Genomic DNA, 12,721 nt, shown 5'->3' with positions numbered 1-12,721 from the left:
GATTTCATCTTTTCCATTCACCATTTAATAGAAGTTAATTTTCAGAAGCACCTCCAGAGAGAATGGCCATTTAGAAATCTAACTTTAAAAAAATGTTTTCATTTATTTATTTATTTTTAAAAAGCAAAATATAATTCATGGACATTTACTGGTTTAAACAGTATAAGCCTTGGGCAATAATCACAATTCTTAACTTAAAATGTTAATTTAGGCTTTAAAGGAAAAAATAAAGTGACTATTGTTCATGATTATTAATCTGATTAAAACTTTTGAAAAATTGGTTTCATCATGAGCCAGACAACAAATTAATTTATAGAAATATATTGGCTCCATTATTATATAAAAAACAAAAACATATGTATAGTTTTTTGTTTTTCCTAAACCACAATCTTTTAGAGGACTCAAATTTACAGAGGAACCCTGATGAGTAGCATGTGTTGAATTTAGAAAGCAGGGCTTGGAAGATTATACTACATACACAAACTCTTTCATATGAAGCAGGATCTGCATGTACTTATCTTCAATATTATTTTCACAAATACACACAGAAGCATGCTTATCTTAATCTTTAGTCCCTAGGGTATTGTGAAGTCTTTTTACTTCATGAGAGTCAACAGGGGTATAGTTGGGCGCCATGTCTCATATATTTTCTTTGTCTTTTGCACCTCATCTCTTATTTATCCACTGCACAAAACCCGGTAGAGAAGCAGCAGCAGATGACATAGCAGCAGCAGCAATGGCAACTAAGTGCTTAGAAGTCATCGCCTCTAAACTCTTCCACTAGTCAGTTTTCTTCAAAATTCTCCAATTCTCTGGCCACACTCAGGAGTAGCTCTTGGGGGACAATATGTAAATAAGGACTTTAAAACCAACGGCTCAATAATGAAATTCAAATACTAACAAGTTTTGATGTGTTTGTTGTTGGGGTCTTTACCATGTGTTTTACTTTAATTATATGTATTCATTTACTTTTAGATCTTATATACAGAAAATTGGATGATAATATTCCTAGTCTATAGTATTATTATCATATGTCCATGTAGGACTCCTCTTGATTTTTATTAATTCACTTTCCCTCTCATTTCTTATAGTCAGCTCTGTCTCCCATACCCAAGGCAAGACTCTAATGTGTTTATGTCATTTAATATACATGGAATCTTATAGAAAATTTTGTGTTTTTCTATGCAAATGTGTTTCTAATTTGTATCAATGATTCTATGCCATAAATCTCATTCCTTTTCTTTTTTTCCTCAATCCTATATTTTATAAATCTGTGTTGCTATGTGCCTAAACTATTTTTTATAAATATTGACTCTGTTCCTAACATTTACAAATTAGAAGATTTTATATATAAGCGCAGACTATTGGCTTCTGTTTGAGTCTCTATTTCTGAATGGCAAACAAAGGAGCTATAATGACTGCAGCTTTTAGGAACACATGCTTTCTATTTTTCAACTGGGCCCCCATCACTCAGTACCTGTCTCCTGTAAGCATTTCAATTTGCAGTCCCTAGAAACGATGAAACTTGAGCATGACTCATGGGATATTGTGACCTATTAAGCTCTTATACTTTCCTTCCCTTCTCTCCTCTCTTGTGCCTATCATAAGTCTCCAGTTTAGCATCTAACTACCAGTATATCTTCTCAGTTATAACAACTTTTTTTCTGCAAGGCAAGGAGTGTTTCAATGATTTCTCTCTATTTTCACATTTGTGTATAATTCAGTCCTTTTTTTCCATGAGTCTCTTCTACTATGTTCTTTAAAAACATTTTTTAAAAGATTTATTTAATTATTTTAGAGTGGAGAGAGAGGACATGAGAGGGAGAGGGAGAGAGAATCTCAAGCAGATTTGAGGGGCTCAACCTCATGACCCTGAGATCATGACCTGAGCCACAACCAAGAGTTGGATGCTTAACTGACTGTGCCACCCAGGTGCCCCTCTTCTACTATGTTCTACGTGAACACATGTTTCTTCACCTTTATTTTAACTCTAATGTGTATACTTTGTCCTTATTTATGAGATGTGACTCTGTAGGTATCATTTGCATCGGCCTCCCTGTTTTATCACTGCTTCTAAAACCAGAATCCTCTACACCCTCACACGTATCTCCTCTCTGATGTACTCTACCTTTTCTCTTCATTCATTCCACAGTCAGTTATCCAACAAATGCTTATTGAATGACTAAGTGCTAGAAACATTGCTCCAGTTTCTGGGAATACAGAAATGAACCCCCAAACAAAAATGTCTATTTCCATCCTCATGATTCAGAGTTGGAAATAAATATTGGCCCAAATACCATCACTCTCCCACACTCTTAAAAGATAATAACAACTGGTTCAAAAATGTTTGAATGCATTTTTTGACTTTTGTAATTTTCATCTACTGCTTAAAAATGGGTAGAGAACTTGAATAGACATTTTTCCAAAGAAGATATATAGATGGCCAACAGGCACAAGAAGATACTCAATATCACCAACCATACGAGAAATGTAAATAAAAAACACAATAAGATATCACCACATACGTGTCAGATTGTCTATTATTAAAAAGACAAAAAAAATAAGTATAGCAAGGATGTGGAGAAAAAAGAACTCTTGTACACTACTGGTAGAGATGTAAATTGGTGCAGGCATTATGGAATATAGCATAGACGTTCCTCAAAACATTAAAAATTGAACTACCATGCTATCTGGTAGTATTTATCCGAAGAAAATACAAATACCAATTTGAAAAGATACATACATCCTTATGTTTATTGCAACATTATTTACAATAACCAAGATATAGAAGCAACCAAAGTGTCCATCAATAAATAAACAGATAAAGACGAGGTAGCACATATATACACAATGAAATATTATTGTGCCATAAAACAGAATGAAATCTTGACATTTGCAACAACATGGATGGACCTATAGGGTATTATGCTAAGTGAAATAAGTCAGGCAGAGAAAGACAAATACTGTATGATTTCACTTAAATGTGGAATCTAAAAAATGAAACAAGCGAACAAACAATACAAAAACAGAAACAGACTCTTAGATATAGGAAACATGCTGTTGGTTACCAAGGGGGAATTAGTTAAGGGGGTAGGCTAAATAGTAAAGAATATTAAGAAGTACAAACTTCCAGGTCTAAAATAAATAAGTCATGGGGATGTAATGTACAACATAGGAAATAGGGTCAATAATATTGTAATAACTACGTATAGTGACAGATGGTAACCAGACTTATTGTGGGGACCATTTCATAATGTATAAACATATTGAATCAATATGATGTACACTTGAAACTAATAGGATATTATATGTCAATTATACTTCAATAAAAAAAAAGATAGGTTGAAAAGCCCACTTACATCTTAACATTTATTAGAATCCTTAATTAGCTTGGAGAATGGCTGGTTTAGACTAGGTTTCAGGTTATTTCACTCCAGTTTACCACTAACCCAGCAAAAAACAGGGAAAATAACAAACTCAGACTAAGGACAAATGTGAAAACTTCTAATGTCTCCTATTTCTTCATGGGGCAAAGCCCGAAGTCTGCTGGCCATTGTAGCTAATATGGTTTGAGAAATCCACCAGGTTAGAGGACCCAAGGAGTTGGTTCTGCCATATTTTAAAACATCAGGCTGGGAGACAAGGTTCCTTTTTGTGCCCCAGCTTTCTACCTTTCTGTTCTGTTTCCAATGTGTTGCTAGACTCACAGCAGATCTAGCCATGCTGAACACAGTAAACAAGATATTTCTCATCATCAGAACCTTCCATTTTCTCTAGGTGACAGGAAATTTGACTTGGAAGTGTTTGAACTAAAAAGAGAAGGTTACTGATAAGGAGGTTGTAAAAGAGTGCATGAAATAGTATGGCTCTTTCCTGAAGTGGATTAAAAAGAACACATACAAGAAGGTTATCTGACCAGTTGCTTTATGCATGTGGCAATCTCTGGCCTTGGTCATGGATGATTGGAAGCAGAGTGTTTCCCTTTAAAGCCTTTAGTCACAAAATAATCTCTTCTCTTTATCTGACTCCATATCTGGTTTGTAAAAGTCCAAGGCAACTTTCAAGGTAGGAATGTGTATATCCCTATAGAAAAATGTTGTATACCTATGGAAAATTTTTATATACCCATATTAGGTTGGATCTTGATTTATTTGTTACTGTTACAGCTTTAATTGGCATATTTTGTACATGTAATATATTTCTAATATTTTGAAGCTAATTTCTTTCTTTATATTGTGAGCATTGTCTAAAGCAAGAAAATAAGAAATCAATTCACAATGCCACACATGTCTACCAAATGTGTTTGTTCTCAGTCTGTAATTAAATTATAAACTTATTTATTTTATTTATAAAAATAAAGTTTTGTTCATGCTAGCTTCAAAGAGACAGGGTACATAAATGAAGTCACCTTTTGCTCAGCAGACATCAAATATTTATTGACTACCTTCTATTGTCAGGCACTATACAAGTTGCTGTACATATTTATTTAAATTAACTCAAGTTAAGTTGAAGATGAGATTATTATTCCTATTTTATATATGAGAAAAATAGATCTCACAAAGAAACAATAACCTGAAAGAGATTATGTAGACCATACATGGCACAACTATAATTAAATAATGATATTAAATAAAGCCCACCCCCCAACATAGACACTCCCTTTGAAGACGAAGCCAACTGTTCAGAACTTGGCAATGAATCTAATTCCAGATCTCATACTTTCCCCACTTTAATAATGATAGTGTTACAAGAAAGAGACAATCTGCTTTGATTCTTTTCCCCAGGCCTGACACGGCAGGGTAGCCTTGGCTGATTAGATTTGAGAGGCACGAGGAAGAAAGCTTACTCAGACCCAGAGAAGCTCCAGTCCAACAATTTAAGAGATATTCCTTCGGGTCTTTCTTGAGGACTTAGAAGTCTTTCAAGTACCTTTGTAACATCAATATTCCTAGACTATTATGCTTTGAGTCAATTATCAATAAAACCTTAGAGAATTTGTTGATCCAAACCATTTCTAGGGGTGACAGATACCAGAAAGTACAGTCCCTAAGGATCAAGACAAAGGATGCCCTATAGGTTTTCCTATGGGAAGGCAAGCAATAGGTAATGCTGAGAGAGCCACAGAAATGCGACAAATAATAAATTGTACTTATTCACAGTTTTCTCAAGTTTTATCTGCTCAGAGCATAGACAGACATCAGTTCTTTAGGAAAATACTAGGTTTTAATTTGATATTGTCAATTTGCCATAGACATCATTTAAGAAAATAAATACAGGACCCTACAATGTCTTGCTTTAAACAAATTGTTTTAAATAAAGCATACCTGCTTTAGATGTGTCAGTTGTGTTCTCTTCCAGTAATGTATGTTATCTCAAGGTCAAATGAACCCCAGCAGAGAGATGACAAATACATAACATTATAAATGACCTCAGGAGAACAGAAAAGAGAATATTAATCAATTTTAAGCACTCTGAGACAGCAGGAGACTATTTTGGCTAGATTGCATGACACTTCTAATGGCATGACTACTTGACAGCTCTTTCATTCCAGGAAAAAAAAAAAGTTGGACAAAGAGTCAGGGAGGTCATAAGTCAAATCAAAGTCTCAAAGGAGAAAATCAAACCCTAAAAGCACCCTTTAAAAAGATATCCAATATATAGACATATTACAGTGTCTCTTGTTTGATTTTTAAGTTTTATGCAACCAGCTATTGAGTATCAGTAATTTCAATTGAATGAGGAGACGATTGGGTAAAAAGAAAGACAAAACTCAAAACACTGCTCAAAGCATCTAGTTAGTCAGAGACAGCAAAACAAAAATAATATAGTTCTTATTTTTATTGGTTCATCACTAGTAATAAGTACAATGATTAGTATTCTCTGCTGATAGTAAATCCAAGCTGCTATTTATAATATCCATTCATTTGTTCCCTCAACAAACATAAAAAAAAAATTAGCTCTAGTATAAACTAAGGACTGTCAAAGTCACAAGGGTAATAAAAATATCAGAAGATGAAAGAGCTGAGATTGAAAGTCAGACAAGAAATGGAAAGTTTAGTCCCTTGAGCAGGACACAATGCAGAGATCAAGAGGAGAGAAGTAACCGAGTGTCAGGCATGTAAGGGTGAATCCTAAAGAACAAACAGGCAGAATGGTGGGTTTTGGAGCTTCCTCTGTGAAAACACAGCATCTGTCTGGCTGCACTTTTGACGTTGTGCTTGCTGTGGTTACTGGGCTTCCATATTTGTAGAAGTTGTACAATATCCTGTAGCACGCCAGTATAAATTAAAGTTTCTGTGATTTTAGCCACCACATATCTATTCTGTATGTTAACTCTAGAATTATCAAATGCTGATCAGAAATGCCAATCATTTTAACAATGCAAATTGGTTCATATTCACATCCCTCCTGGCAAAGGCTTCAAAAGCTTCCCATTTTCCTTGGAATAAAATTCAAACTCTTTAGCATAACCTTTTAGGCCTTATGTGATCCGGTCCCTGACTGCTTTTCCAAGTTCATTCCTATCGTTCACCCCTGACTTTCCTTCTCCATGGGCATCAGGCCCCCTTTAATGTGTCCAACATGTCCAGACTTCTCTGCGGTTTCCTCTACCAGGAATTCCTACTCCCATGCCAAATCCATCTCCATGTGACCAACATCTATTCATCTTTGCAATTTGAGTTCAAATGTTCCTTTCTCGAGGAAGCCTCCTCTTCTGACCATCAAGTCTACAATAAATTACTAATTAGTTCCTCACTATTTCTTTTCACTGAACACTGTTCTATTTCATCATTGCACTTAACGATAAGTTGAAATTGTATGGTAATACATATTGAAATTACATTACATAATTTTTAGAGTGTTTTAAGCTCCATGAAGACAGGGATCGCATTGTTTTCATTTACAATTAGACTCATGACTTACAAGAAGTACCTGACAAATATTTGTTAAAAGAGTGAATAAAGGACAATGAATTATTAATTATTATATAATACATGCAAGATTTTGGAGTCAAGGTGTGATTTTAAACATAGGGTCTCAAGGGAGAAATACCATTGGTGGGTCTCAATGGAGAAATACCATTGGTGGTAAACACCTGAGCTAGATGACCTCCAGTTGTCCTGGGCACATTTGGCATCCTAGGAGTCCAGGAAAACTGTGTCTGGTCCTGGCTGTGTGAACCTGCCTCTTACGTCTTTGGGCTTCAGTTTCCCAAGGTGTTAAATGAGTGGTTGAACTGGGTGGCTTTGGTGATTTCTGTATTAAAAATTAAAGAAAATCATATCTTCATGTAGGAATTGCAGAAAATAATTAAGATTTCAGTACTTAGCAGTCTCTAGCTGTATCAAGTTGCTGGCATGAGTCTGAAAGTTAAAGACCCAGGTTCATTTACTCACTTTTCACCCATTCCTTTCACCAAAAGTGCATATCTGATTTCCCAAAGCAGAGACTAGAAACATGTGTGGGCAAGTACTCAAAAAAAGCAAGCATTTAACTTTCTAAGCACCCTTATCACTCCAACATCTAGGTTTGGCACGGAATCACAGAACTCAACACAACAGCTGCCTTCACTATCATATGTGCATACTGAATAAGAGATTTCTGCTTTACAAGAAGCTATTTCAGAAAGTCCAACATACAGCTGCTCTATCTTCATATGTCACTCCTTGAAGGAAGTCATTTTACTGACTGTTCTGGACTTTTTTCTTTTTTTGGTCTGTACTCACATACTATAGGTGAATAAAATCCCAAATATATGCTTCCATACTTTCCAAATGTGTTTGTTACTGTTAGTGTTAAGTCATTTGACTCATTCTGCTAAAAGGACGGCTCTCCTATTTCTCGAAGTATCAGTGTTGTAGAGTACCTGCCAAATTGTTTGGCATGGTTATACAACTACTGTTGATAAAGTTCAATTCATAGCCAGGAAATAACAGCCTTCAACTAAGGTTCACAAATGTGAATCTGAAAGTAAACCTATTACTGAGCTCACCTATAATTTAAAGTAAAGAAACTTTCTAAGTTGGAACATGACTTGCACTGAGAACCACAAGATGTCACAGACTTATTTTCTAGTCTGGGAGAAGGGAATTTTGTTTCTAGTTTTTCCTCTCTTAAAAAAAAAAACAGCATGTCTTGCGCTCAGAAATATTCATTGTATTTGTGAATTGTTGAGGAAAGCCCTATTTTGGTAGATAAATACTTTACAAATATAGAGCTGAAAAAGCACTATGGATATGCTAATAGATGTCTAATAATTTTTTTAGATGTCTAATAATTATATGTGGAGTGAGATAGTTTCACAAATTTCACAAACTACTATGTTAGTTACGAGTTGAATTTTAATAAAATAGCGCCGGAGGTACAATTGGACTTCAGTAAGATTCATGACCTTAGCTTACTGCTTCTCCTTTTGTCTGGAATACCCTTTGCTCTTTCTCTTCCTCATATGAATATCAAACATCAACACGAACATCACCTGCTCTGTAAAGCCTCTCTTGATTTTACTTCCCCTAAGCACACTGACTACTTTCACTACTCCTTTTTCTGTTTCCTCTGCACCCAGAACATATGTCTGTTGTACATTTTAGCTGCTTTGTTTCATTGATTCTTTTTTTGGCATTAAGTTTCATGAAAGAAGCTAGCATCTTATTCAATTGTGTTTACCTTTGACTTATCTTACTACTGCATGCTAGGGCTAAAGAAGATGAATAAAGCATAGGCCTGCTTGCTCGGAGTGCTTAGGGTGATCAGACCTCTAATAAATGTGGTTACTTGACACCTGGTATTAATAGGTTTCCAAAGATTAAAATTTATTTTCAGTGGAAACTGGCCTTGGGCTCTGGGAAAAAATTAAAAAGTACAATGGGTTTTGTTTCCTTTCTGCTTCTCATTCTATACTTTTCTTCTACTCCTCTGATTCTCAGTCTTCACGTTGCCTTCAGGGATTCAAGATCCTTGGAGGAGGTATCTACACTCTATTTTCCCTTCTCAGAAAAGTCTCATGTCCCTCCATCTTCTTTCTCATTTTCTTCTCACTTCAATCTCTCCCCAGTAAAGACCCCATTTTGCAAATGTTTATGCTGGGTATTATTCTGAATATCTGAACAAAGTATAGATATTACCAGTGAGGTATAAATTATGGATGACTTTTGGTGTATCAGTAAGAAGATATTCTAATCAAAAGATGAGTGGACTTATGGGAGATATTATTGTTCCCTTGGATCCTACACTACCAAACAAAAACCTATCCATGTAACTCTCCTTATTATGGCTCCATGATAGGGTAATGAATCCCTTAGATGAGATTCTCATCCCTGTTACATCCAATTTTTTGAAGGGTAAGAAAATACTATCTGGGATTTGGCTAGACAAGGTAACCAGAGATGACTAATTTAAAGCTTAGTGTTGTCCTTATTTGGCACTAATGTCTACGTTCTTTCTTATATATATATATATCTTAATGACCCCTATTTATTTTTGAACAAGCATATTTAATATATAATTTATAAGTTTTATTAGAGTAGTTTGTATGGGTTGCAAAGAATCTTCTGTATTATACTGAGAATTTTAAGGACTAATTTACCTCCCAATACTACTTGTTTATTTTGGCTAATTCATGAATTATACTTTCTACCAGGAAGGCAGCAAAGAAAAAAAAGAATGATTTATTTAGGTGTTATAAAAAGACAGGTAAAAAGATAGAAAACCCATTTATCATCCATACTTGAAGTTAGGGTGAGGTTCCAATGTAGGGATGTATCTTCAGGAACTGGTTATCCTCCACACTGCAAAGGTCAGTGACAGGCATTGGATCAATTATCCTTGTGGGATTGTCATAATTTCTGCTGCTGGATCCCCAAATTATTGATTACTTGTTCCATGAAATCATGAAGTCTTAGTTGACTATAGTACTGTTTAATCAAACTAGTTATGGCTCATAGCCCTACAATAGTAACCCTCCTCTTCAGTGAGGGCTTTTATATGTAACTTGTGCTTTAGCTACCCTCAAAAACTTGTCCGTAAAAAGGAGATTGTTTCCCCCCTTAATCCATTGCCCACATTTTGTTGCTCCTTGCCCTCCTAAGATCCATTTTAAGAGATGATAGTTACCCAAAATCATTATCAGAATCTACTATTGTTCTTAATTCAGGAAGATAGGCAAATATCAAAACAGTTTATAGTGAATTGATTTGGGTTCCTTCCACTTAATATTATGTCATACACGTTTTCCTATCTTATTTAATATTCCTATAAAATGACTCCCTTAGCTGCCTAATATTCCATAGAATGAAATAGTATGACTTATTTTACCAATCCCAATCTTTAGAAAGAAATTGAATATCCAGCAGTTCACTCTTAATGTTCAGTAAAAATTTAAATACTTAAAATGCACTATGATTTGACTTTTGTTCCATATTTTGTTGATGGCTTAAGTGATGTTTACTCACAAGGCACTAATTGAAACAGTAATTGAAAATGACCTTGGTTAAAAGCTGAGGATACCCTTATCCAATTATGAATTTGCCACCAACTCGGCAACTGAAAAGATACTTTGAAGCCAAGAGAAAATTACCTTGATTTACTTAATTATTTCAATTCATTTTACCAGTGTTCTTAATGTCCTCTTATGTTCTTTCAAAGTTTTTCTTAGCAAATTGAAGTACTGATAAATCTCTGAGCAGAACTATCATTTCAATCATCTATGTAGCTGTGAGAGATCAGTAGGGTGTCCACCACATTAGTAAAAAACATAGGAAATATTAATAAAAAGGAAAATTAATAAAAACAAAAAATGATAGCCACGTATAAGAAAAGAGAGAAACATTTTGTCTCTGCATATCCATTCATCTGCATCATGTATTGCCTTGACAGTTATTTAGAAAGGACTCCTCTCCCCTTGAAAAAGACCATATGGTTTAACATACAAACTTCCAGAAGGTCAGAAAACATAGCATTTCTGTGGAAAACTGCTTTGCACAGGGCTACTTGTTTTGGAGCCAGGAAGCTTGCTTTTAAGGACCCAAGGGGACTATGGGCCTTTTCTGTTGGATTAAGCTCCTGGTATCACTTTCACTATGTTTTTGGCTTTAGCAGAATCTGGAACAGACTGCAGGCTAGAGTGTGTTGGCATGTGTATACAGCTCTACCATCTGTTTCGCTTCTTCAATTCATCAATTTCCTCTACTTATGATCTTGCCCATCACTTAGTCCAGTTATGAAAAACATGTACTCTGAGTATTTTGTCTTTAATTACTTTTATAGATCTTTTCAAAGGAAATTGTGCAGTATTATGTAATGATAAAGTAAAATGTAATTGCAAAAAAACCCCCAGTAAATCATTAAAATTAAATATTTAACCTTCAACTAATTAACAAGTCAGTAGAAGTTGTGGTCTTGGCAGCCTAATTAATAGTTAAGAAAAGGAAGCTGGGCATCACTCTTGACAAAGGCAGGGTCTGCTACTGTTCTGTTGTGAGTTTATTTTTTGTTAATTACTTTAGAATTATGCTAAAAACTTATGAAGTGCTTTCCTCTACATGTATTATTTGAAATATTTAAATGCTAATATGGACCCTTTCTATCTCTTATGAAAGCTGGAAAATAATAGGTCCCTTGAGAGAGGAAATACCACAATTGCTTTCTCGGCCTTTTGGCTAACATCAAGTGAGAAAAGAGCCACTATCATTTCTAATATCTAAAATAACTGGTGAAGCCTGAAAACATTTTGACATTTCAGAAGGGATATATTTATGTTAACATAGTAATTACATTTCTGTCATAGATGACACAAATGTAAGTGTCACTCTGCCAGAGAATTTTCCCAAACTTCTTCAATCCACTGCAAATGACTGCCAGATGGGTAGTATTATCACTCATTCATAGGGGGAAAAAAATCTGGGACAAAGAGTTGCTGGAAGAATCAGAAGGAGTGAAAGACAGCAGCTACAAATATCAAAGAAAAGGGTACATGAATCTTGTATTTGGGATCTTGTAAGTGACCAGAGAAGTTCCCCTGTCATAGTAAAAAAAAGTATTTTAGAAGAATATTAATACGTCACCCACAGAACTGCCTGACAAAGAAACCATAACTTGCCAAACATAATGTAATGTAATTAGACCGCAGTAGAATTAGAAATACAACCTAAACATTCCTGACAAAAATTATCAATTACCAGAAACTGCTCCCCTTCATATCATTTTAGTTTTATTACAAAGACTGCCTTGTGGCCACAAAAAAGTTAAACTAAATTACAAGGTGATGAAAATTCTAAAGGCAGTTAAATTTGTATTTTGTATTTTTCCATTCCTCATAGAACCAAGAAAGGAAATGAGAAAAACGGCATTTAAATCCCTTAATTATTCTGACTATTCAGTAACAATTTTAAATAAGGGTGCAAAATTTGGCTTTACCCTGAAGGCGAGTGCATGATATAAGTGCAAATTTTGCCTACTCCTTGCAGCAAACATTTCCTCTACCTGTTGACATTTGTTGCCATAATGTAAATAATAAATTGTTCTTTTGTCTGATAAGGAGAAGTTTATTAGATTCAAAACCAATTCATTCTACATCTTCCCAGTTTGCCTACCATTTCCCCCTTTTTATTTGGCACCAATCCACAGAAGATGAAAGAGCAGGGAGGATTGTGCAGGAGATGTTTTTAACAGATCATGTCTGAACCTGGGGCACATGATTCCCATTCATGTTCCATTGACTAGA

The 12,721-nt window shown here is 34.9% G+C and overlaps 1 protein-coding gene across 4 annotated transcripts in view; it reads right to left on the bottom strand.

Annotated features, from left to right (window-relative positions):
* Window positions 1-12,721, bottom strand: part of CBLB (Cbl proto-oncogene B) — a 410,036-nt gene that overhangs the window by 269,428 nt on the left and 127,887 nt on the right. For 3 of the 4 annotated variants that reach the window (XM_077884048.1, XM_077884049.1, XM_077884047.1), the window contains one exon: window positions 5,325-5,428. The exons of the other annotated variant lie outside the window; for it this stretch is intronic. The gene's annotated coding sequence lies outside the window, so the exon portion shown is untranslated. The remainder of the gene's footprint in view (window positions 1-5,324; window positions 5,429-12,721) is intronic. 4 annotated transcript variants of the gene reach the window in all.

The sequence above is a fragment of the Canis aureus genome, chromosome 35 (assembly GCF_053574225.1).
Source record: "Canis aureus isolate CA01 chromosome 35, VMU_Caureus_v.1.0, whole genome shotgun sequence".
Lineage (NCBI taxonomy): Eukaryota > Metazoa > Chordata > Mammalia > Carnivora > Canidae > Canis > Canis aureus.
This window is presented reverse-complemented; position numbering and strand designations above follow the sequence as displayed.